This window comes from Desmodus rotundus, chromosome 7, assembly GCF_022682495.2.
Source record: "Desmodus rotundus isolate HL8 chromosome 7, HLdesRot8A.1, whole genome shotgun sequence".
Classification (NCBI taxonomy): Eukaryota; Metazoa; Chordata; class Mammalia; order Chiroptera; family Phyllostomidae; genus Desmodus; species Desmodus rotundus.
Window position 1 is genome coordinate 106,161,054 of NC_071393.1, and position 27,463 is coordinate 106,188,516.

At 35.0% G+C, this 27,463-nt stretch overlaps 1 protein-coding gene across 3 annotated transcripts in view; it reads left to right on the forward strand.

Annotated features, from left to right (window-relative positions):
* The window catches only part of MNAT1 (MNAT1 component of CDK activating kinase), a 168,035-nt gene that overhangs the window by 107,174 nt on the left and 33,398 nt on the right, over window positions 1-27,463 (forward strand). The window lies entirely within an intron of this gene.

Consider the following 27,463-nt stretch of genomic DNA (forward strand, 5'->3'; position numbering starts at 1 on the left):
AAAAGTAGGATAAGTGTCTTTTAGATAAGGTATAACAATAGTGCTTATACTTTTCCCCCAAGTTTTTCATGCCTAAAATCTTATTTAAACTTAAATAGAGAAGGCTGGGTTGCTTTTTTTGTGGGGGTGGTGGTGATGGTGGTTGGGGTTCTTCAGTATTAACCATTGGCTGTTTAGAATACGGTTCGATCCAGATTTCTATAAGTAGACTTTTGTCTCTCTCAACAAAGACCGTACATATATTCTGTATCCACAAAAGTCAAGAAGGCAAATTGTTTTGATTACAAAGAAATATGTATTATTTCGAGCAATAGCCCAGTGTAAGTTTCTTTTAAACATTTCTGGCTAAGGAGTGGAGGAATTTAGATTAACAAGAGTGATACCAGAATTGCTAAAGAAACACTGAATTTTTCTTGACATAGAACTACTTATATACCAAAATAGAATGTATATCATACCTCCCTTTTCTTTAATCTTCTACCTTGAGAAAAGGGTTAAATTCCATATAGACAGTTTTAGTTTTCTGTGAAGCTGGGATTCGTAGCTCAGCAATCTCTTTGGTAATGTGTGTGACCTAACACTTAAACATTTGCCAAAGTAAATCCCAAGTTCATTTTTTATACTACTAGTTTATTTTCTATTATGCAGTTATTTGAAGCAGTGTGCTTTCTTTCTTTTTTCTTATTACTCTGATTAAGAATACATTTTTGCCTACTATAATTTTCAAAGACAGAAACTGAAGAAGTTGCTCTGTGAAGGGACTTTTCAGTGAATGATTTGGTATCCTCGAAGGTACTGCTCTTAAGGTACAAGGAATATAATCTCAGTTGACTAAAGATATAATCGTTACACATCTGTCCCGAGAGTTGTCCACATCTTTGCCAGAAGGTTGCATCCGATAAGCCCCAGTTATCCCTTTACAGCAGGTTCTCCCCTTTCCCCCAGATCTCTAGCTTCTACTCCTCTTTTATTTTCCTATTACAACAAAATTTCCATTTCATATTATGTTATTCTACAGCGGGCACAAGTTTAATTTCTTTAGAGGCAAATGGAGAGTAAATTAACTACCTCATTCCCATTTTCTTATATCTGCTTTGAAATCTCTGTGACATGAAGTTAAGAATAGTACACTTACAGCTTCACTTTAGTTGGTGTAAAACTGTGGATGCAGGCACTTTCAAAATAATTTTAATTACATATTTTTAGGAGTGGGTAACATAAGGTCTTGTGAGAAGGCCACCTAAAAACTGTGTTTTTGTCCTCATGTGCAACTTTGATAAGGGGTGAAATCAAAAGTACTTTGCCGTGAGATTTTAGGCGGTTTTACTGAGATCTTTTCTAAAGTTAGTTAAACTTCAGAAGTAGATGAAGAATAAATGAGCATTTCTCATTCAGGAGGGTATTATGGGTCTATAGTTATAGTTCACATTGCACTTGCGGTACTCTTCTGGTTTGCAGAAGGCAGTGTAAACATATCTTACTAGTTCTGTGCCAGTGGGAGCAAGCATTGGGAAAGCTTAACTGCTAATTGAAATTCCCCAGACTATGACTTTAGTGGTTATTCTGTGATGTCTCATTGATTGGCACTGGGAGACTGTCTCTGTAATAATCAACTGGCTTTCTAGTGAATATTTTACTACCTTCCACCCAAAGAAGAATTATTCCCGTAACTGAGGTAAGTTATAAGCAGTAATCAGTTTCATTCATCAATTTCACATTATTTAATCAGATATCACTACTGTTTTAAATAGACATGTGATTCACTTAACATGAGCTGTTCATTTGTAAACCTATTATAGAAATAAGATAAAATATGATCTTTAAGTAAGATGTATATTTTTCAGTTATCCTTATTTATGAATTTAAATGAAGCTATTTGCTACCAAAGTTCTGTAGAATAAAATTTTAATCTTCATTTCATGTAGAACATTTCTCCCATCCAAGTACTAACCAAGCTCAACACTGCTTAGCTTCCGAGGTCAGACGAGATCAGGCGCGTTCAGAGTGGTGCGGCCGTAGGTAGACTCATGTAGAACATTTCTGTGTGTTTCTTTGTGGTAGAGTGTTGTAGCCAGATGCACATGTTTATTTATGTCTCTCTTACCAACATAACTAATAGATTTAAACTCTGATGGTTTAATGTCTTGGGTCCTTTCTAACTAGATGATAAATTATTTATTATTACAAAATTAGTAGTGAAAAAAATTTGTGATGATTGTAGTACATTAATTATAACCTGATGATAATTAGAAGAAAGTTTCTTGTTTGCTCTCCATCAGCGTCTGTCATTTTTCTTCCTTGTGTGGCCATGGACTACATTGACAAAAACCAACTTCCTGAGCAAAAGTAACTGACTTGTTAGAAATCCATTACTATTAATGGCAATGCAATTGCAAGTGTTCATTCTTGAGGGACTAAGATAAGGTTGTAGTCTCCCCGTAATAGAAGATCTACCTTCGTGGTAATCTTGGAGATACTTTCTTTTACTCTTAAAAATTGATAAATTCAAACTTTATGTCGCAAAAATTTGAAATGAAATGTTAAAGGTATTCTAACAATATTTTTATCTTATAAATGCTCTCTTTGTCCCCCTTGTTAAATCTTTCCTCATTGTTGCCCTTACCTGAGATGGTGAATCTCATCTTCACCGGCATAATCTGACCCCTGTCTACCCTCATGGCCATATATCCTGCCCTTCTCATACGTGATGTTTCTTAAGAACCTCATGGCGTCTCACACATTTTTGTGCCATTGCATATGCTGTTTTGTTTTCTTAGGAGATTCTGTGTCTTTGTATTTGTGGTGTAGTCCCTCTAGTAATTATTTTCTCTCTTTTCTTCCCTATGCATGAATTGTCTGTTTTTGCCCCGTGTCCCCTTTCCTATTGGTATAGTATTGTTCTCCTTATTTATATGAGTCAGCTGTACACTAAGACTATTAACCCTTGAAATTCTAAATTTTTTGCTATTTTTATATTATTTATGATATGAAGTGGTTTTAATCTCTGAGCTGTAAAATATATTGATGATGTCCTGTTAATTTTCCAATGTTGTTCTATTTATGAAATCCTAAACCAGCACAAAAGTGTGTGTGTGTGTGTGTGTGTGTGTGTGTGTGTATCCTAATTTTTATGTAGCTTCAATTTTTACTTTTAGTCACTTAATCCATCTGGAATTTATTTTGTTGTGAGGAGATATAAAATAATTTTTACTTTTCTTAACATAGTAAATTATTTTACTCAGAATAATTTATTTAATAATCCTTTTTCCTCCATTGATGTGTTATATTAATATATTTTTCTCTGCTATCCTTTCTTTTCCATTAATTTGTTTCAATTTTAAATAGTATTATGAATTTAAAATCATGGTGTTTTAATATTAAGCTGTCTATTTATTTTCTGTATATATTTATTGCTGTATATCAAGTTTAAGCAGATTAAAACAACATTCCTCCCTAGGCGGGCCACACTGACCCGCTGGGGATGGGTGTCCACGGCCCCCCCTCTAGTTGCACGTGGTTGCGATCCAGGTGTCAGCAGGTGCTGTGGTTCCATGTATGCAAGATTTGTGGGGTTGTCTTCCAAGCTCGTTCATATTATTAGTAGTATTAGGTTTCTTGCAGATGTAGAATTCACAATGGCTTTCATCTTTTTCAATACTAGCAGGAGAAAAATCTCTTCAAATCTCTTTCTTTTTAAGTGCTCCTACCTGATTAAATCTGGCTCATCTAGGTGATCTTTCTTTTTATTAACCTCGGTCAACCAATTTGAGATTGTAACTATATCTGCAAAATACCTTTTGCCATCTACAGCGTTTCCCCATGCCATCTGTGGGTCACGCATTCCGAGATCCCCAGCATACCTGAAACTGCGGATAGTACCCTGTACATACTATGTTTTTTGTTATACACACATACTTATGATAAAGTTTGATTTATAAATTAGGCACAGTAAGAGACTGACAATAACAAAAAATAAAATGGAACAATTATAGCAATGTGTGGTCTCTCAAAATAGCTTAATGTGTTATACTCACCCTTGTGATAATGTGAGATTGTAAAATGCCAGACCTATTCCTGAATCTGTGTGACTACCCTTTACCTGTAGTAAATGGCTTGGTGTTACTTATGTCAGGAGACCCCTTGTGAAGTCTTCATACAGGCTGAATGTCACCAGGCATAGAATGTTGCCTCCAACAGAATATGTTGTCTGTTCATGTCTTCCACCTACGAACGTAATGCCTTTTCCATCTTAACCACGCACTTACCACATACTGTGGCCATAACTTTTGCAGATTGATGTGAGACAGCAAAACTAGCACAAATTTCTTTACCTTCTTCACAATTTCAGGGATAGAAGATTCATTTTTACTATAGGACTTAGCAGCCTCAGCCTGTGATTTGTTTTTCTTTTTAAGTAGAGAACTTTCACTTTATCATACAAGAAGCACTTTAAAGCTTCTCTTTGGCATATCTTGAGGCATATTTGGCAATTGCCAGTGTCACTACTCTTGCATCTTGGGGTAATTATTAGGTGAAATAAGGGTTACTTGAACACAAGCACCGTGATATCATGGCAGTTGATCTGATTAGCAAAATGGCTAACGAGGGGGAAGCATGTACCATGCTGGATGTACTAGACAAAGGGATGATTCCATCCAGGTGGGATGGAGCAGGACAGTGAAAGATTGCATCGTGCTACTCAGACCAGTGCACAATTGAAAACTTATGAATTGTTTATGTCCAGAAGTTTTCCTTTAATGTTTTTGAACTGTGTTGACTGCTGGTTACTGCAGCTGTAGAAAACAAAACTGCGAAACCAGGGGACTACTGCAGTATGATCTCAGGAGTGAAATCCATCAGATCGATGGGGAAGCTGTTATGCAGGGATGCACGCAGTGTGGTGGGAATCTTGGAGGCCACCTCAGGGTTCTGCCCACCACATGGGGGCAAGTCTTCCTTTGTTACTTATCTTTCTCAAAGTATTCTTAGCGTTTTTATACATTCATGCTTCTAAAGCAACAAAGCACTGTTCAATTCTTTCAGGTTTTCTCTACATTTGAAAATTTTCAGCATAAAATATTGTGAAATAAGTAGTTAAACAAATCAAACCAAAGTCACCAACAACTTAACTAGACACGGCCATCCCTGTTACCCCCCCAGATAACAACCAAACGCCACTCCTTTGGGAATTTTATTTGAAATTGCTTTAAACTTATAAACTGATTAGAAAAGAATGGATGTTTAAAATTTATTGAGTTTTCATACATATACATTTCTTGAAAATTTTTCTTATATCATACTTGTTGCTATAAAATTTTCATTATGCCTTTCAACTTGTTCTTAAATATACTTCTATTTTGGATCAAGCTGCTTTACTGAGGTCTAATAATTTTAATTGTTCTATTAGGTGAATATCTGGAGTTTTATTTGGAAATCAGTCATCTTAAAAAATGAATTTTTTCTTTTAAGTGCTTTATCTCTCTCTGTTATATTTTGTTTTAACTATGAGAGTGTTACTAAATTAACTCTCTTTTACTGGCCATGACAGCAAAATGTCTTTAGTATCTGTTTTTGTTGGCATTTGAATTAGAAATCAACTCACATATCTAGCATGAACCTTTTTGCTTAAAGTTTTAGTCTGGCTCTAGTCTGGTAAGTTTTAAATCTTTTTTATGCAATCATGGAAAAAATATGTTTCTGCTTGAAGCAGTTGTCAAACAAGCTTCTTTCATCGACAGTCAGACACAGGGCAGCTGAAGGAGCCTGTTTAGTCTAGAGTAAATGCTCACGAGATTACAAGGTCACTGAGGAAATGTAATTATGCAGTTGATTCCAGAATAGTCTTTTGTAGTAAGGACTTTAAGAGTATTAAATCACCATATTAATTTAAAATATAAATATATTGCAAAATTAAGCTCAGAAAGAAAAGCAGCACTAAATAAACCAAATTATTACAATGAAATATAGTTTTAATTCAGATTTTTTTAGGACCCTAAAGCAAGTTCAGTTTCAGTTTATTATTGGAATTTGGTCAGTTCCTCTCAAATCACTGTTAAATTCAGTAGACTCTGTATAATTGTCTCCACTGGGAAATGAAATCTCATAGTATTTACCTCATGTTAATTAAGACAAGAATTCATTATTTAGCACTTTCTTTACTTTTGTTATTCATTTGATTATCTAGCACCTCCTGTGCCAGTTTCTCTTCTAGGTGCTGAGAAAATAGCAGTGAGCAGAACGGAGAAACTGCCTACTGTCATTCAGTTTACATTCTGCTGCGGAGAAACCAACAGTAAAAAATGTATGAATGAATCTGTTAGATAGTGATTAGTACTTTGAAGACAAACCTGGCAGGAAAGGGGGAAGTGTCGTGATTGCAGTAGAGTGCTATTTTTGTGTAGGTAGTGGTGCAATTTTTGTAGGATGATATTTGAACAGAAATGAATGAAGCAAAGGAGCTGATTGAGTGGTGTCCTGGTGCAACGGCCCTGAGGTGGGAGTGTGTGAGGAAGAGAAAGCAGGCCAGTGTCTGAAGCAGAGTGCATTGGGAACAGAGTGCATTTCCTATCGGAAATGAGGTCTGGAGGGGTGGCAGGTTTTTCTGTGGGAAGCAGGCTGAGCCCAGTTAGATCATATAGGGTTTTTTAGATGGTGGTCAAGACTTAGGCTTTTACTTTGAAGAAGATGGGAAGTTATAGGAGAAATTTGGACCTAGGTATGTTACGTGACTTAGAAAAGTCTGTTATAGGAGAATCAATGGTATGGTGGAGGCAAGAAAAGTTGCAACAGTCCTGATGAAGGCGGTAGTGGCTTCCGATACTGAGATGGCAGCTGTGTAGCCCTGGTGAAGTGGCCAGATTATGGATGTAATTTTGATAGCAGACTGGAGAGTTTTTGATGGATTGGATGTGGGAGGCACGAAAAAGTTGCCCCCAGGGTTATGTCTGAGGGACAAACCTGCTATGTACTGTGATGAGGTGAACTGGAGTTGGGGGGTGGATCTTTGGGGCAGCATAGATGTGCCAGTTGCTTTAGGTTCAGTTATTTATCAAGTGTTGTTAAAAATACGTTTCTAAAGAGACTGCAAGAGCTGGCCAGGGACCTTTGAGAGACTCTGTGCGACTCCTGTTTTACATGAGGTCACCATAGCAGAGGCTGGAGAAGAAAACTCTTGTCCTCATAGTTACATCTCTGGTTAGTGCAAAGCTAAGACTAGATTCTTAGTTTCTTAGGATAATTTTTCTCTGCTGTACCATATGACCTTGCCATTTATAGAGCTTTCAAAATCTGAGTGAACTTTATTTTTATTATGCTTTTAGATTATTATAGTTTCAGGTAGTATATTTAAAGGTGATAGATTCAGCTATGTAGCAATTTTTCTTATATTCTCAAAAAAAAGAAAAGAAAATTATTCTTTCTAAGTATGAGCCAAATTCTCAGTCGCCATGCTGGGTGTGTGTTTTTAAATTTTTTATTTATTGGTTTTAGCAAGAGACATGAAAGGAAGGAGGGAGAGTGGGAGTGGGAGAGGCAGAGAGGCAGGGGAAGGAAGGGGGGGGGAGGGGGAGAGAGACAGACAGAGAGATAGACATTGATCAGCTGTTCCACCCATTCTTGGATTCATGGGTTGATTCCTGCATGTGCTTTGACCCAGACCAACCCGAAACTCTGGTGCACACAGCCGTCACTCCCCCCAACCTGGCCAGGGCTGAGTGTGGTATTTTATTGTTTGTGAGGAAAATGAGGTTGCGTTGGGCATGGTGACTCACAAGCTTTTGGGTGAGAACGTGGGTAAAGGTGACTGATAACTCGATAGCAGAGGTGTAGCGAGGGTGAGGTGGTAGGAATGGTCTGTCCCCAGAGCAGGCAATAGGGGGTTGCATTGTCTGTAGAGAATTTAAAAAATAATAAACCCAATTTAAGTCTGTCTTTTTTTATCACTATATACAACAGTTTTAAACAATGTTGGTTAATATACTCCTTCCTGAAATATCTTTTGCTGGTCCAAATACTAAACAATTACTGTTGTTACTTTTGAATTTAATAGTGAATATGTAAGCTTCCAGTGAGCACATCTTTATTTTTGTTCTTTAATAACATTGTATTATGCACAGAAGTTAATTCAGAGAACTCCCAGTTTTATAATTTGCCCCAGACTCTACCTCACCTGCCCTCCCAACACTCCCAAATCCATTTAGCCTTACTCCAGAGTAAGTTTGTAAGGTTTTAGAATCCTTCCAGCTCCTTTTGGCAAAATTTCTATTTCCAGCTCTCCTGTGGCACTATATATTTCTGAGTTTAAGCAGTAGATTTGAAGTAAACAATAATACTCCCGTGATTGTAAAGATGAAGAAATAGAACTTAAGTTCTTGGGCATTTACTTGCATTTAAATCTTTCAATTAGGGGACATCTGAAAGCTGCTAGAATCAGTCCTAAAGAAACAAAGACATGACCAGTATTACATTTTCTGGAATTTATTATGAAATACTTGCATATATTTATAAAACTGTCACAAACTCATCTTTATCATTAAGATACGTTTATTAATATTATTAGTGGTAGTATTAGTATTTTAATCCTCACCTGAGGATATGTTTATTGACTTTGAGAGAGAGAGAGAGAAAGAAACAGAAACATTAATCAGTTACCTTCTATGTGCACCCTGGTAGGATAGAACCCGCAACCTAAGTATGTGCCCTGAATGGGAATCGAACCTGCAAACTCTTGGTGTACAGCACAGTGTTTTAATTAGCTGAGCCACCCAGCCAGGGCACAAAACATATTCTTGATTTTATCATGAGCATAAATAATTTGAGATATGAATTTATTACCTATTGAACATGAATATACAAAGAATATCAATTTTAGTGAATTCACTGACAAATTTGCAGAAGTAAAAACTCAAAAACTATAATGTGATAGTCCATTATGTACTTACATTTTCTTCAAAAATTAAATTAATATAACTAATGGGTATTTCGGTGTTACTTTCCCACCTCTTTCGTGATATAAATTTTATTTTTATTTTACGTTAAAAATTTTACTGGCATTATTATGTGTACAAAATCCAGTGAAAGAAAAATCCCACTGTGTGCTGTGTGTCTTTATTACAGAAAATTTTGTTGTACAGAGGAGCAAGTGTGGTAAAAAACAAAACAACAGCAACAAAAGAAATGATTTCTTGGCTGTCCAATTTGCTAGGTGTGCAGCGGCCTGAGAAGAATGGACGGTGACAGCAGGATCCTGCGTCCTAGGCTTCTGTAACACCAGAATGTCTTGTTAATGTAGAATAAGTATAAATTCTCCATTATATTTGGTTCTGTTGCTTTCAGAAGGACATGGAGACTTAGAGGGATTTGAAAAAAACAAACAAACATGTAATGGTTAGGAATTAGCTACTACTTAGGTTAAAAGATTGCAATTGTTTAATCTGGAAAACAAGTGGCTGTGCTTTGGGAAAGCAGAATGAATATGGCTGGCAATCATTTTTTAATTTATGCAGGATTTTTGGAAAGAGTACAATTTTTGAAAAGAAAATTGCTAATAAGATGGTAAAATGTGGATCAGATGACCATCAGGGATTGGAAGATTTTTAATTAATTATTTTGGGTGACAGTGGTTAATACTATTATAAAGGTTTTAAGTGTACAATTCCATGATACATCATCTATATATTGGGTTGTGTGCCCACCACCCAAGTCAAGTTGTCTTCCGTCACCATATATTTTGCCCCTTTACCACTTCCCTACCCCACTTCCCCTCTCTTAACCGCCATTTTGTTGTCCGTGTGTATGAGTTTTTGTTTGTTCATTTGTTCAGTTTTATCTCCCACATAGGAGTGAAATCATATGATTCTTAACTTCATCCATCTGACTTATTTTGCTTAGCATGATATTCTCAGGATCCATCCCTGTTGTTGCAAATGGCATTATTTCAATTATCTTATGGCCGAGTAGTGTTCCATCGTATAAATGCACCGTGTCTTCTTTATCCAGTCATCTGTTGAAGGAGCTTCAGTCGTTTCCCTGTCTTGGCCCCCGTGAATAATGCTGCAGTGAACATAGGGTGCATATATCTTTGTGAATAAATGCTTTCAAATTTTGGGGTATGTATTAGCACTTCTCCCAAGCAGACATGCAAAGGATTGGCATTTGTTTATTTATGTGTTTGTTTGTTTGGGGCTTAAAAACACCAGACCTTTATTTTCTGGCAGTCCTAGAGTCTGGAAGGTCAAGATCAGGGTGGCAGCGCGGCAGGTAATCTGTGAGGGCCTCTTCCTGGCTTGCAGACAGTCTCGCGTCTTGATGTGGCTGACAGAGGATTGGCTCTCAGTGCTGAAATATTCAGTCTGGTAGAAGGTGCTGGTTGGTTCTGTATGGCTTTGATCTATTTTACTGAGAGCAACATGCTATTTCAGGTAATTTTCCAAAACCTTTTGCCATTCTTGGATTCTGCATTCCTCAATATACTTTTGCTGACTGTGCCCCACTTCAAAACCTTAGTTTTTGTCATACTATTTATCATATATTTCTGACTACTGTAACACAGACTATAGCTTCTTGATTTTAGACCTGTCTCTTGACATCATCAAATTATGATGTCAAGAGATGAAGAGATGAAGATTTAGCCTTTAGAGACTTCTTCCCTATCCTTGTTTCACTTCCCGTTATCTCTGCATAGTTATAAATTGAATCAATATTCCCTATTTCCATGTAAATATATGAATATTATTTTCAATGGAGCCACATATTGTGCAATGATTGTGTTTTACATTTCTCTCAATGATTGCCTTTTTTCTTTTTTCCTTTCTTTCTTCAAATCTTTCTCTTAGACTTCATTTGTATTTTCCCTGCCTCATTAAACCCTGAAATCATCTTAACCATTCTGGGGCTAATGGATGTGAAAACAGATAGAATCTCACCATTCATCAGCATCTCGCTGACCTCATCAATCCCTAAAATCGTCCTGCCTTTTCTGGGGCTAATAGATATGAAAACAAAATGGAATCTTCCCATTTGCCACCTTTTGCTTTCTTTCAGCTCCTTACACAGTTCATATAGCACTTCAGTGCTGTTTTTGTTAAAAGCTTAATCTCTGCTGTCCTCATGTTTGCCTTGAGTTGTATGTGCAATTTATCTGCTTTGCTACTTTGTGATGAGTAACATTTAACTTCCTTCAGCAATGTACACTTCTAGTGTACAGGTCTTGTATATAATTTGTCAGATTTATCCCTAAGTATTTTATATTTTAATGTAATTGTAAATGGCATAAAAATTATTTTTTAGCCAGAGGTAAAGGGGAGGTGGAGGGAGGTAGAAGATAAGAGGGGGAGAAATGGTAGTGAAAGGGGACTTCACTTGGGGTGGGGAACACATAATACATATGTAGATAATGTATTATGGACTTGTGTACCTGAAACCTATACAGTTTTATTAACCCATGTCACCTCAGTAGATTCAACTAAAAAAAGTAATTGAGTAATGTGAATTGTGAGTCATAAAAATGTTCACACCTTTTATTATAGAAATCATAGAAATCAGTATCAAAGATAACCTCCCAAGATTTTATATATATATATATATATTAAAAAAAACATATGCGTTGGTTCTCTGAGTCTGAAGGTGGGAACGGGGATTGACTATAATAGCAGGCAGGAGGGATCTTACTGAGGTGATGGGAATGTTCTAAATAAATGAAGGGAGGGAGGGGAAAAGGAGGAAGGAAGGAAGAAAAAATAAATGTTACCATTGGATTTAACATTTGTTACTTAGAATATTGCCAATATGTAGTGAGTTCCATAAATATTTAAATTTAATGTATTTTTAAAGTTTAAGTTCATCTTCACTTTGTTGAATAGTTTTATTTTTGCATTGTGACATTATCCTAATTTCATAATTCCTCATTATTATATTTCATTTTCAGACCAAAGGTATTTTAATGTAAAAACAATGTCAAATTATGGGTCATTTAATTGTCCTGCATGATCTGTATGAGTTTGGATCTTTTTCAAAATTGTTCTATTTTTAATCTAGATACTAATTCTATTTCTGTAATCTCTATTTTTAATTAAGTGTAATGATTTTTAAAAGCTTATGAAAAACAATTGTGCCCTGTAGTTTGTTTTCCTTTCCAAATATCAACATATATGATTTGCACGTATCATACCAAGGAGCACTCTTTCTTAGGCAGTGCTCTATAACAAAAGTAGTAGTCAAGGAATGCTTCCTCAAGGCTTAAACAGAAAAGGAATAAGTGAGACTAGCAGATCTTTGTTATTTATCTTTTGTTTGTTGTTCTAAAGAATACTTAATGGAGTTATTAAGTGTTTTTAGAGACAGTTTCAAGTTTTGTAAATAATGATTTTAGTAATAAAATGTAGAAAAATTAATCACTTAAAGGTTTATATTCACTTTGGAGATAATATGTTCACGCTTGCATGAAATGTGAGGGTCTTTAAAAACATCAGCAAGAGTCTCTTTTTTTAATTATATGTTGTATAGGCTGTTAATTGAAGGTATTGTACAGTGTACAATTGATAATTAATTCTTCATTTTCTTGGCAAGAACTCAGGAACGCAGGCTAGGATTCAGGTAACTATTTGGAGGTATGCACTGAAAGATTCATGTTCCCTTAAAAAGCACTTGTAGAGATAACTATTTTTTTTAGATATGTAGAAATCATATTTCCATTTAAAGAGACTAAAGTTTTTTAAAAAACAAAAATAATCTGCAGATTGAGCTATTAGGAAATTATTAGACATATGTAGCTTGGTGACTTTCTTAACCTTTCAAATGTAAAACATGTTGGCTCTTGGGTAAAGAACCCTGCTAATTTATAGTTATCATGTTCTATGATTTTAACCTAGGTCTGTTTTCTTTTTCTGTCTCCTTATTAACTAAGATATAATTCATGATTTTAATGTCTCTTACTTCTTCTATCATGAATTTGCCAATTAAATTAAGCATCTAGCATAAGAAACATTTGATTTTTATACAAGCTATTACAAACTGTCATTCATTCTTATTTTCAGAAAGAATAGAAATTATAAAAATTTAGATTTTCAAGAAGATACATACAATACAGGGTGGGGCAAAAGTACGTTTACAGTCATGAGCATGCAAAACACAGAGTTCATTCTTATTATTTATTAGTTACTGTATTATTTTCCATATGAACAACTGTAAACCTACTTTTGCCCCATCCTATGTGAAATGTGTTAAGACAAGTAAGCTTTTTCTTCTCTAAGAGTTTCCCCTAATCATTGGAGTCACATGTAGCTTTCTTAAGAGCTTCTATTAACATAAATAAGTTCATTGAGTTTTCACTGTTACAAAGATAATACATGTTTATTACAGAAGGACTTTGCAAATATAAGTAAACAGAACACTTACCCACATTTCAACTATTGAGTTACTGTATTTTTCAATATGCAAAGTCATAATAAGCCCTGAGTGGTTTCTGCCTTCAGGAAATAATTACCCATATCCTCCATGCATTTTTTTCTTAGTACTTTATTATCTAAATGTCAACCCCCTTCTTCCTGGTTTGGAAGAAGCCAGTGTCAGCACTCCTCAAACAAAAATCCTGCAAGTGGAAGCTGGATAGTTAGTTCTGCTGGTACAGAATCAAAATATATTTAAGTATTGTTTCTAATAATATTCAATTATTTAAACATGATAAGAATGCCGTTAATGCTAATAAGTAGTCATTATTCTGATCTGAAGGTAATGTTACCATGTTTTTTTGTTTCTCTGTGTAACTGGTTTTAAATGTAAAAACATAAATCCTAAAGAGTGGGAGTGGAAAAACAGGGATGGTTTTCATTTGCTACAATTTCCTGTGAGACAGAGCTCTAAACAAGGCCCATATTTACACAAGACTATATAGTTTTATATACAGTGGTATATTCAGCACATTTTGAAATTCTTTAACTAGTCATCTGTATTTAATACTTTCATAGTAAATGTGTTTAATAATGCTAGGTGAAATTTGAAATAATTTTTAAATAATTTTACAGTAGAAACACCAGTTAAATCAACCTTTTGGTAATAAATGTCGGAAAAAAATGAATCATTTTTGCTGCCACTGCAAAATCAATTGTGTAACTGTTCTTTTTAAACTGACTTTTACACTACTAAATTCTAAACACTACACTCCTGTAACTCGTCAGAAGCAGGTTTTAGTTAATAGATATTTTCAGTGATGTAATGGGAACTTTTGGCAGTGAGTCAGAATATAATGGACTGTGATTAATGTTTTAATAAGTACTTTTCTGTTGCTCATGATGTGGAGGAGAAATGGTTTCCTGCTTGGATTGATAGGAGAATAGCAGGTGTGCATACAGTGTTTTTTGAAAAGCATTGGAATATTTTTCGTAGAATTACATTAATGTTTTTATATTATTAAAATTTCTTATCATGGGAGATGCATATATTGCTACAGAAACCTGAAATTGATATGGAAAAATAAAATTAGGAGACTATTACCAATTGCCTAATTAAATTTTTAAATTTTCAGTCTTTATTTTCTTACTTGAAGTCTCTGTAGTTTGATATTAGTTCTTAGTGTGAGCTAAGAGGAAATCAGGGATCTGCTTAAATCCAAGGATATGTGAGTTCTGTGTCTCATTATTTCTAAAATAATCACATTGTTCAAAGTTTAGAAATAAATGTTTAAACTTCTCTAAAAAGTTTTTCTCTTAAGACCAGGAAGTATAGGTTGATAGTCAAATGGAATAGTGCCCATGTGAGAATTCTCCATTGGAAAGGCCACAAGTTCAACCTGTAAGCTCAATAAAGTTCAGAAGTATGGAAAGTAAAACCCAGGAGATTTTGTGTCAGCCTTGGAATCTGAGTAAGTGGAGACAAATCAGAATAAATATTGGTGTGCCAGAGTTGAGGGGTTGATTTACAGTTTTCTGGTTCTTTCATTTTTCTCAATTTAATTTTGTCAACTTATACATAGTAAGTATGTGTTATTTGTTGTAAGTAAAGGGTGGTAGGGCTCAATAGATATAATTTACTTGGGAATAGTATTGTGCTACTCCAGATGCCTCTGTTCTATGTTTGTTTTTGAAATATATGTCAGTAGTGCATTTGTTTAAATGTGCACTTCTCTGAGAGAAAATTCATGATTTTCATAAGTTGTGATGGGATCTTGATCCCAAAGGATCTAGAGTAATGGTTCTCAAACTTCAGCATAAATCAGAGTTGCTTGGACGGTTTACTAGAGCACAGATTGCTTAGCCCTGCCACCTGGGTTTCTGGCTCTGTAGGAGTGGAGTGGCGCCCCAGAATTTTCACTTCAAACAAGTCCCCACGTGACACTGATATTCCTTGGGGAATAGTCTTTTAGAACTACTGGTATAGCTTTGGTACATAGCCTTCTAGACCTTTTCCTATTTTTGTATATAATGTATATTTTACAAAAACATTTATGTTATATTAATTTGTTACCTCTTTTAACTTACTGTAATTTTCCATATTTATCCATAGCATCATTTAAAATATTTCATATTATAATTTATTTTACCAGTTCCCTATTAGGCATTTAGGTCACTTTTCACTTGTTGTTTTTATAAATAAATTGTAGCTGAATTTTTGTGTAATCTTACAATTATTTTATTACCAAAATCCTTGGATTGAAGGATAGACATATTTCTAAGGCTCATATGAGGCTAAATTACTTTTAACATCTGGCAGGCACCTGAACACTAATAACTATAATGATCACCACTTTAAAAGAGACAGAAATTTTAAAAGTAGAACCTAAAACCTTGTTTTTTCATTCAGTAGTTTGCATCTTTTTAATGATGAAAACTTGTTTGACCAATAGAATTTTCTAAGTTAAAAACATCTATTTTAATTTGTGTAACTGTAATGAAATTTTTAGGGAGTAATAATAGCTTTTAAAAAATAATTGGACAATATTTGCCTTGTTTTACTCTCTTGGTATGTCATATATACATAGAGTTTAAGTTTACACTAAATTTATATAATTAAGTTGTGCCATCATTAAAGAGCTATTCAAATTCAGTGCCTTTTTAAAAATATTGTGCTCCATGCCTGGAAAATAGCAAATCTATGATAGAGATTAATGTGGGAAAGTCTTTTTTTTCTATCTAGAGCTATAGTAGGAAAAACGAAATCAAGAGACATTGTTTTGAATTTGAAAAAAAATGAAGTATTCATCCAGTTTCAAAACTAAGAAATAGAAATACAAGGGGGAGAGACCCCAAAAAACCCCTGGAATTTATTTATACAAAATTGTGTGTTTATTTTTATGTGTAAACTTCAGTCACCTTCTATGTAATATCCATTTGATGTAATATGCCTATTGAGACCTTTTTTCCACTGCTCATAACAGTTTTTAAATTCGTTGATTTAGATGCCTTTTAATGCTTCTGCCATTTTTTTGTTTCACCGCTTCCACATCAGCAAAATGTTTCTCTTTGAGGACTTTTTTCATTCAGGGAAACAAACAAAAATAATGTCGCTTGGGGCCATGTTGGGTGAATAGGGAAGGTGGGATATGGGGGTGATCCTGATTTTGGTCAAAAACTGTTGAACACTCAGCGCTGCGTGGTCAGGTGCACTTGTGAATAACCCATCACAAAATGGGCAAACACGATGGAGTCTTCAAAAAAAATTCACTGAAGTCAAATGCAGCCTCTCACAACAACGCCAGCTGGTGCACTGATACAGATGGGTTCCTAGAACACTCACCTAGCAGGGGAAGCCTGTACTACAAGCAGCCCGCCCTCCAGAAGATAATGCTGGGTTTTTCGCGGGGGGTACCCCCCTCATGTATATTAAATCTCTCTGTTGTGTTGTAAAACCATCCTGACAAACAGCAAGCACCCGCATCTCCTGACTCTCAAAGTACTAAACCCATACAGAGAAAAATAGTCTCTGAGAGAGTTCCACAGGTATGATCACTCACAGGTGTCCAATGTTGTGGTTTTGTGTAAAGCAACCCAGGGAATGGGTGAGGGAGAATTGACAACTGGGACACAAATTGAATGATTTTCCCCAGCAGATAAAATGTGGTACATTATGGAATAATAGCAGCAGAACTCAGATATACAGATACATTAAAATAGCTGAGTTCAGCAAGTCATAGAAGAATGAATAAAATATTATACAGGATGTTCATTCTCACCATGTTCTTTTTTTGGCTTAGTTTTGGCATGCATTCTCTCTTGGAAGTGCTGTTTTTGGAGTTTTCCCCAGTTTTTGTAAATTTTGCCCTTGGCAACTTTGCCCCTTTCTTACAACTTCTTTCCTTCAAATTACATTCATTTTTTTCTCACTTAATCATAAAACTACATATATTATCTATGTGGACTTTAAACAACCTTTAAGATAAAACCATGCTAATACTTTTGGGAGTAGTATTAATGTTTTTTGTTAGTGCTCTGATTAGAAAGTTTGCAAAGGTTTTTATGTGCACTGCTTCAATGCAGTTTTACCCATAATTTTAATGTATGCATTTGGCAGAATGTAAGGTCTTTCAAGAACACTTACACCATGTTATTACTGACACGCCGGCATAGAGGTATAGGCCTCTGGTGCGCTGAGTTGGAGTAGGCTCAGTCAGAAATAATTTAGCCTGGAAATCTTTTGATGGAGATTCAGTCTTGACTGTGGACTTGAATGCTATGCCCTTTCTTCGAAACCTACTCTCTGGAAACCTTAGCATTTAAAAGGTTTTCTCCATTTGTGAGATGAACTTCTTGTCTCTTGGATCACCCTTATGCTATCTACCAAGAGTTGTCGATGTATGCTTTCAAAAGGAGAACCATGTCTTCTAATGTGTGACTTTTAGAGATACAGTTCCTTCATCAGAGGGGACCCTTTCCTTGTGTGGCTGTGGAAAAGGCCCTTAGGTTGGGATACTCACTTAGGTGTACACATGCACATAAAATACTGACACAAGCACTCTAAGATGCTTTACTCATTTGGTAAATTTTATTATTCCCTCTCATTTAAAAACAATGTGTGTGGAGGGTATGGTAAAGGAATAAGGGGATGGGTTTCCATTTGGCTTTTGAAAAGATGCATAATGTTTCCAATTCCCAAAATAGAATAAGTTTCTGAGAAGCCAGATGTGTGTATGGACCAAAGATAGTATTACCTGTCATTTTGATGTAATCATTCTAGTAGGTGAAAGTGGTGTGTGTCCCTTTGTGGATTTAAATTTGTACTTCCCTAGTGACAAATGATGTTGAACATATTTTTATACTCTTATTAACCAGTATAACATCTTTGTTGACATGTTTATTCAGGGTTTGTTTTTTTTTTACCTATTTTAAAATTTGGTCATTTGTCTTATTAAGTTGTAAGAGTTCTTTATAGATGTTATGTGCCAATTCTTTATTAGATACATAACTCATCAGTATTTTCTAAGTGTGGTTTGCCTTTTCCATTTTTAATGGTGTCTTTTGAAGCATAACATACTGAATTTGATGAGGTTCATCTTACCGATTTTTTGCTTTCATGGATGATCTTTTGGTGTCATGTCTAAGACACCTTTGCCTAACTGAAGACCATGAAGATTTCCTGCTATTTTTTCCTCTAAAATTTTTATAGTTTTAACTCTTACATTTAGATCTCTGAAACTGAGTTGAGTTAATTTTTATGTATGGTGTGATATATGGGTCCAAGTTCATCTTTTTTGCGCATAGATACCCAGCTGTCCCAGTACCATTTATTGAAAAGAATATCCTTTCCCTGTTGAATGAATACCCTTTAAAGCCATGTATTTTGCCTATTGTCCACAGTAATTCTTACTATAAGCAAAGCTATGTGATTACTGAGTCCTGAAATTTTCTTTGACCTGAGGAATGTTGTCTTTTCTTGAATTACAGTTTTAGCTTTGAATCTATCCGGAATAGTTGAGTGTTAGACAGAGGCGTGTATTACGTTTGAGGAATGTTTAGTTTTAAATGTGAAAACTATAAGGAAACATTTCACATCTCTCCTGTCAATTTATAATTAAGTCTTGAAATAAATATTTATTATTACTGTTTGCGATCCAAGATCCTTAGCAAGGAAACATTTCGACAGGAACCCTCTTTCAACCTCAAACAAGCAAACACCTAACTTTCTAATGTCAAGAAGTCTAAATTTTGTTTTAGTCTTCAAACCCAAAGTGTTTGTATTCAGAGGTCAGAAAAATATACATGCCCTGGTAAAGCAAAACTGGCTCCTTTAATTACTTTTCCAGGTCAAAAATTAGAGGTCACTGAGGCAGCGTTTAGTTTTGGCTGCGTTACAAATACTGTCTGTCATCAGTTAATTCCGGGGTATTTGCTTAAGAAGGCATCCTCCTTCTAAGTCCTTATTACTAAGGTTTATCTTCCTTCTTTATCTTTTGAAGTCTGTTTTCCATCTAGATTGTAAATTCTTCTAAGTTTGGGAATATCTCTTATTCATTTAAAGTTTTCCCCCTCACTACCCCATCTCACCTCATCCCACAGTGCCTTGAAGGCACAGATGTTCTGAACTGACATTTTAAATGAAGACCACTTAGGTGTCCCAGAGAGGGGTGTGACAGTGCCAAGCGCCAAGGTTCTCCTTCCTTCTGAAGTGTGTTGAATGTAATCATGCTGGGTGCTAGAACTGTGAACACAGTCATCTTTGGTTTCTCCTTCGGGACTGATGTCTGGACGTGGAGGTTGTTGCGTTAAACAAGCACGCCATTGTACGGGAGAGTGCCCAGGAAGGCTTCGTAGAGATGGTGGAATTTTGCTTCCATTTTAAAGAATAAATTGGCGTCTATAGTGCATGCATAGACCATCCTGTGAGATGAGAGGGAAATTTGAAAGAGCGTGGTGCCTTGATAGAAATACAGGTATTTCAGTGTAACTAGGGCCACAGTTTGTAACAGAAAGGGACAAGAAACTAGTTGGGAGTCAGATCATGAAGAGTCTTATTTATTTCTGTGTGTCTTAAATCAAGGTAGAAAAACCAGCATTTTCCTTTAAGCTCGGCTCTGGACCATGCACTTTAGTCATAGGGAGCTGTTGAAGAACTTTTAATAGATGACATATTCATATTTACATTTCAGAAAAATACTTCTGAAGGCAACAATGTGGAGGATGTGTCTGAGTAGGCTGAAATTTAAGAAAAAATGGAGAGCCGAAAATAGAGATGTCAGAACAGTAAGGATGGAGTTAAAGAGTACATTTGAGATTTAAGGGATAGAATTAGTTGGACTTGGCAGCTAACTTCATGTGGAAAGTAAAGACTAGTCTTGGAAAATACCATGGGTTTTGGCTTGAGCATCTGGACAGTTCTGATGACTTTCAGAGGGAGAAGGCTGCCTTCAGCGCTCTGCGTGGCCTACAGAGTACGATGCTGGGACACAGGACTGTGAGAGCCTCAACGAGCCCCAGAGTGACTGAGGCAGCTGCTTTAGACTTGCTTTCTCTCTGCCCACTCTTGCCTACTGCGTGGGGCGGGGGGAGGGTCAGGAAGAGAAGTCCGTGGGGGACAAGGGCTGCAATTATTCTGCTGCCACAGAGCACGCACAGCTGCCGCTTCCTTCTGATTTCACCACCACCACCACTTGCCACAGCTGCTGGGCTGGACTGAAGTAGGTAGATGGCAAAAACTTCTGTCACAACAAAGCCTGTTGCAGCACTGGGTGTAGCTTAAAATTTTGTATTCATGGTATTTCTCCGCTTTTGTCTTAGAAAAGTGTCCTTTTTCAGAAATCTGTCTGTAGACATACACATATCTTAGACCTAAATTGTTCATTTAATATGCTGAAACCCTTAATATTCATGATTTAGTCAGTATGTTTGAATATCACTACTTGTTTGAAGTTCAAACATATAAGTTTACATATTTATATATTTTTTATATAAATATCATTTTAAATAATATAGTTGTAGAATCCAAGAAAAATTGCATAGTTGTCAAGGTAAAACATTTTTAAACACTCTCAAAGTCAGTTTTTTAAAATAATGCTGAATTATTTTTCTATTAAAGAACTATTTAAATGTTTTATTCAATGATTTTAGAAATTAAGCATGCTATTTGTTAATAGGACAGTTTGTATTTAAACTTGCCATGTCTAGAATATTCAAACTTATTATTTTTATTAATTTTTCTTTAGTCCAAACTTTGTATTATATGGATATTAGTTTTTATCTATTTTATATTTAATTATCAAGTTTTTCTTTCCCCATGTAGTGTATCTTTATTTTTACTTTGTACAAGCCTCGTGGGTTTTCCTGTCTAGAAAAGCAAAGTTTTATTCTTTTTCTCTTTATCTTGTTTTTTATTTGGCAGCTGGTGATCTGTCTGAGGAGATCAAAAACTCTTTTAAAGACTGTCTTTGGATTTGTCATTCTACTTGATTATGCTTGTTGGTAACCTAAGATATAAATATGTAGCTTTTGTAAAATGTAGTCAGTGGCTCAAAATATTTTATTATATCAGGTTGACATTCACATCTGCCCATTCCTCTTATGCTTTTGTTTTCTTTGTGGAGAATAGTGCCATCTTCATTGGGTGACTAGAGCCATTCCTCATCATGTTTAAAAATGGGAAAAATCTCCTTTACAACCACAGCTTTGTTTTTTTAAAACAAGTTGAACCTCTCAGTATTAGATATTACTTTGTTAATGTTACTTTTCTGATGACCAGTAGATATTTTAAATTGTCACTTGTTTTTTATTTTATTTTCCATAATTTATTTGAGAATATCAATAGAAAAAAAATGATAGAGGATCCCTTTCATTTTATGGACACAACTGCATTTTTCATTTCTATAATACTTCCTGCTTTTAGCCTTATAAAAGATAGATACTTTCAAATTAGCGTGATTTTGGTTCCAGTTGCAAATAGGAAAAAATGAGGTTTTCTTACCAAAAGCATGCAGGCACTTTCTTTGAGTACTGGTACTTTGCTACCCAGTGACATCAGGAATTTATTATTACTGAACTGTGGGAAATGATTTCTCTCAAACAAGTTTTATTAAAGTTCCATTACCTTTTTTCTTATGTTAAGTACAGTCTAAAATTAGAGTGACTAGTTTCTTATTCTTATTTCTTAAAATGTGTTTTGTTTTTTAAAAAATACTTTTTAAGATAATTATATTTAGTTTTTCTTTTTCCTTGCAAAACTACAGCTTTAAATTATGCCATGGGTGTTCAGTGTTGGTTCATTGTAAATTGGCTTGCATCCCAGAGCTGTTAATTTCACTTAGTTTAGTATTTTATTTGATTTTTTTTAAGGTTTTATTTATTTATTTTTAGAGAGAGGGGAAAGGGAGGGAGAAAAACAGCATGTGTGGTTGCCTCTCGTGTGCCCCCTACCGGGGACCTGGCCCAAAACCCAGGCATGTGCCCTGACTGGGAATTGAACCTGTGACCCTTTGGTTCACAGGCCAGTGCTCAATCCACTGAGCCACACCAGCCAGCAGCATTTTATTTGATTTTTAAGAAGGAGTTACCATTTAAGAAAACTTTGGAGATTCTCCCTCCCCCTTTCCTTAGAGATATGATTGAATAAGATTAAATGGCTCCAAGAAATACTACTGGTGGAATGTGTAGGTATAGCAACTATTTGTTTTTTACTCTGTATTCTTTTTTAAATGTTAAATACATTTTAGTTTACCCCGTTAGGACATTATTACATTATTATGAAAGTATAATACCCATATGTATATGTATAATAACCCATATTAAGGTCACTTACTTGAGGATCTTAGTCTGCTGTATTGACACTAATTCCCAAGACAGTTAAGCATACCACATAGTTGTTTAGCTATTTCTTATCCTCTGATGCTCTAGCATTTATCATTTTTAAAGCCATGTGTCAGAGGTTATGTTTGTTTCTAAATAGCTACATATTAGTGATTTTGTACCATGATTTCATGCACTGTTATATTTTATTTTCAGAAAATTTGATTTGATAAATATAATAACCTTACAAAGAGTTGACATATAAATCACTTTGTAAATAATAAGTTGCAGGATAGTATAGATAGATGATGTGAGAAGGGTTTTGGAGTTATATTGGTGGGGTTTGAATCCTGACTATGTCCTTGCTTGGTTTATAATCCTGAACAAGTTACTTAATTATTCAATGTCAGTTTTCTCCTTTATAAAACAGAGATAATAGCACCTACCATACGAAGTTGTTTTGAGTACTAAATGAGAGACTGTATTTAAGGCCCTAGAATACTGCTGGTAGAAGAAAAAAGTACAATATGGAAAGTCTGTTCCCTTAGAATTTATTAATAGTATAATGTTTTTAGGTCTGTTGAGTTTTCCTACCTTTCCTTTCTTTCCCTCTAATTTGATCTATTAGGGATATCAACTCAATGTTAATGGTTGTGTTGCTATTCTTCCTTATAGTTTTGGCATTTGGTTAAGTGTAAGCACTTGTTTTTTAATTACTTAAAGATTTAGTTTATCTTTGAGGAAAACCACTGTGGTATTCTAATGTTTTGGAATAGGTAAAGTAGCAGGTAAGAAGTTTTGTTTCAATGATTTCATTTGGGCTCTTAACAAAACCATGGCAAAATCACAGGTAAGAATTTAAGAAACGATGTAAAGGAAAAAAGGGGAGGGGACGTGAATGACTAATTCCTGTACTTTTTTATTTAATGACAATTGTAGTTGTCAAAGGAGGAAAGGATATGTTCTTCTTAGTTATTTAAAGAAAATGAATAATGATATCTAAAACATGGATCTCTCAATTCAATAGCTTGGCAGTCTGAAGCCCTCCACATAATTTTGTTGCTTTCTCCCTGGTCTACCTCTGTGACATGTAGTCCTTTAAAGAAGCTCTGTCCCACCTTGTGGGTATAGAACTATGTCATACCTTGGATATACAACTTTATCATTTCTGTGGACTCCCCCAAAAGTCTGGTCACATTTTCCTGAAGATTTAAGGGTTTCAAAAGGAGGGATCATAACACCTACCTGCACCTTCAGAATTGTGTCACTTTGTTTGCATTTCACCTCTTCTCTCACCCCTTCTTTTTCTTCTTTTCAGTAAGTTAAAGAAATTCCTTCCCTTATCTTACAGAGGGCATTTTCTCCCCTATGTAAGTGTTCTTGGAAGGGGCAGGGTATTTCACCTTCTCCAGATTATCAAGAGTTTCCTTCCAAAAAATGAAGAGTACGAACAAATACAGACAGTGCTTTTCCTGCAAGGAATTCTGGTAAAGTAGACTTTTCTGTACTTTAGTACAAGTGTATTTGTATTTGTTTATTAGTTATTTTTTCTTTCTTCTCTTTTTGTATTTTTAGATGGTAAAATTTAGGCATAAATGTGAAGGAAGCAATGGAATCGTCAGGTTTAGTAGGCTCTAAACCTTACGCTATCACACATTAGTTGTATAACATTTCATAAGTGGCTTAACCTCTCTAAGCCTTAGTTTCCTCGTATCTGAAATGAGAAATGTCATGCTTACTTTGTAGGGCTGTTGTACAGAACAAATGAGATAAAGTGTTAGGGAGCTAGGACAATACTGGGCTCAGAGTAAGCCCTTCATAAATGGTAACTGCTCTTGCTGTTGCCACCACCATCACCACTACGACCACCAGAGTTCTGCTGGTAAATGTTTTAACCATCTACTCATTGATACCAACAAAAACCGTGAGTGTTAAATAATACGAGATTACAATGGAATGAGAACGTGCAGTACTGATTTGGAAAACCCAAATTGCATACTGTTTTTTCTGGTTTGTAACTTGGGTGTTTATTATAAAGTCTTAAAGTTTATCTTGTATGTTGCAGAAAATTTAACTGAGTTTTAAATGAACCTCAGACATCATCTAGGAAAAGGTGGTTTTCCTTTTTCCTCCCTCCCTTCTTTTTTGCCAATTAGGGTGACTCTATCTAGTAAAAAAAAATATATGTACCTGAAGGGGAAGGATCATTTGTGTAGATAGTCATAACTTTCCAGGCAGTTGCCTTTAAAACATTATAATCGATATTGAAATACTTTACATAAAATACGAGGATATACTTAGAGTGGCACTGATGAAAAGTTGGCATTCTGATTCTTGTTGATAACTCATTTTTTATTAGTTGAATGAAAAGGAAACTATTTTGCATTAACTTCCAGATGTGTTGCTGTTATTCCCTTTAATTGTAGACTAGTATCTTTTATTTTCCAATATTTTAATTCATCTAACAAATATTGTTGAGTACATTATGGATTCTTGATGTATTTGACATTACGAAAAATTTAAAGATATATTAGACATGGCTTATACTCCAGAGCTGGCGGACTAGTCGTGTAAATGAGCATCTGTAAGCCAAAGCAGGAAGTAAGAACCGTAAGGAATTAGATACAGAGTACTGCTGGGGTCCAGAGGAGGGGATGAAGAACGACTAATATTAAGTGTATGCAGTCCTAGCTCCTAACATATAATACTTAACATACCCACTCTTTGCCAGCGACTCTATTAAGCATTCATATTATGTTAATTCATTGCACGACTCTATGATTAGTTAATTGTCACCATTTTACAGATCCTTATCTGTAAAGGCTTTACAGGGCTTTAAAAGAGACTAACTTTCCAAAGTATAGAGTTTTGGAAAAAAGATTTAAACCTAGAACTGTCTGACTTCAAAGTGTATATTTTTTCTACTTTGGGGGACAGGTTTAGATAAGCTTAGAAGTTATACAGGAATTTCAGTTGGGAGTAGGAATTTGGGGCACCATAGAATTCGGAAGTGTTATCCGACAGGTTCAGCACGGGGAATGCTTTCTTGCTGCTCTCTAGCTGGGACTGCAGGGCCCTTGCTCTTCCTGAAGCTATTAAAGTGCTTGCCGCTGTGATTAGCTCATAATTGATCACATCTGGCAATTTGGACCTGGAATTGTAGGTGAAGCAGAAGTATGAACTATTGGAGGAGGTAGAATGTTTTTTGTATTGTAGTGTTGAGAAGGCAGACAGCTAGCTGGCTCTGATTCTGAAGAAAATGACGAATGGTCCGCCAGGTGTGCTTGCTCATCAAAGACTTTCAGTTTATACAGTCCTGTAGGGTGGAAGTGATTTGTAAATAAAAGGACTTACTGTGCCATAGATTTCTTACAAATAAGAGTTTTATAAAATTTAATAATTAATTTTACATTACTAATTATATTGGGTGAGAAATCTATTGCCATATGGGTCATGAAAGGCCCCTTTTGCTTCTGATATTTAAAAAAATATGGAAAGCTATTTTCTTATTGCATATTACAAAAAGATCATATTTTATATTTCAGCTTTAACATACTTTAGAAGTAAGTTGTTTAGAAAAATAATAAATTTAATAAAATGTCTGTGTTATCTTCGAATTATGCTTGACTCCACTTGAAACTGATTGGTAAAACGGGTCCTGTTTATCGGAAAGGGTATGTTTTAAATGTTCATTTCTAAAGTGATTAGAACTATAAAAAGTAAACTGTATGAGAAAACATTTAATCATTTAAAAAACCATATGCTCATTTGTATAAGAAGTATTCAGCTTTACTCTTGGTCACTCGGTATATAAAGCCTTATTTCTCATTTCTCTCAAAATAAGTTGTCACTGTTTAATAAGTATGCCACATGAGTATTGTTTTCATTGTATTCAGTCTTAAAACTATTTTTATGACCTCTTTATTTCTTTTCCTTTTTTCTTGTTTTCTTTGTTTCACAGCTATAGCAAGTCTTAAACATTTTATATTAGAATAGAAATAGAAAATATAAATTAATATAAGGGTTTTCAAATCCAAAGCTTATTTTGCAAGCCCTTTAAAATATGAAAAATACAAAAAAAAGAAGTATGTTAAAAGTGAGATAAAATTCAGAAACAGCATGGAAGAGGCAGCCATTATGTTTGTTTTGGAGAGGAAGTGGAGATAGTTTTCCCTATCTGGGAAAACTTTTGTGAGAAGTGGTGCCTACGTAGGATCTAAAGGATGACAAGATATTTGCCAGACTTTTAGGAGAAAGACATTCTAAGTAGAAAGAAAAACTATATGTGAAGGGTCAGAAGATTATGTTTGTTGATGCTAGGAGAGAAAATATGGGTGGTATAAGGGTTAAGGAGGAAAGACACTGGGAGATGAGAATGCAGAAATAGACAACTCAGATTAAGGGCCTTCTGAGTCTTGCTGAAGAATTTGGATTTTGTTACAGTATAGGTGATAAGAGACTAATGTTAAGCAGAGAAGTGACTTGATGAAATACTCTTGTAGAAAGAGCTAGTACAGCGTTTTGTAGATTTCAGGGACCAGGGTGGTATAGGTAGCAAAGCTGAAGGCGAGAGGGGCTAGTTTGTTGATTATGAATATTTTTTGGAATTTGAATTTCAAACATATTTACAAGGTAATACAAGGTATAAGAAGAAGAGATTCTCTCTTTTTTTCTACTTTAGTAGTAAATTTAAAACCTTACTGTTTTAGAATTTTAATTAAAAAGTCACATTTTATAAGTGACTGATTATCCCAGACAAATTATCT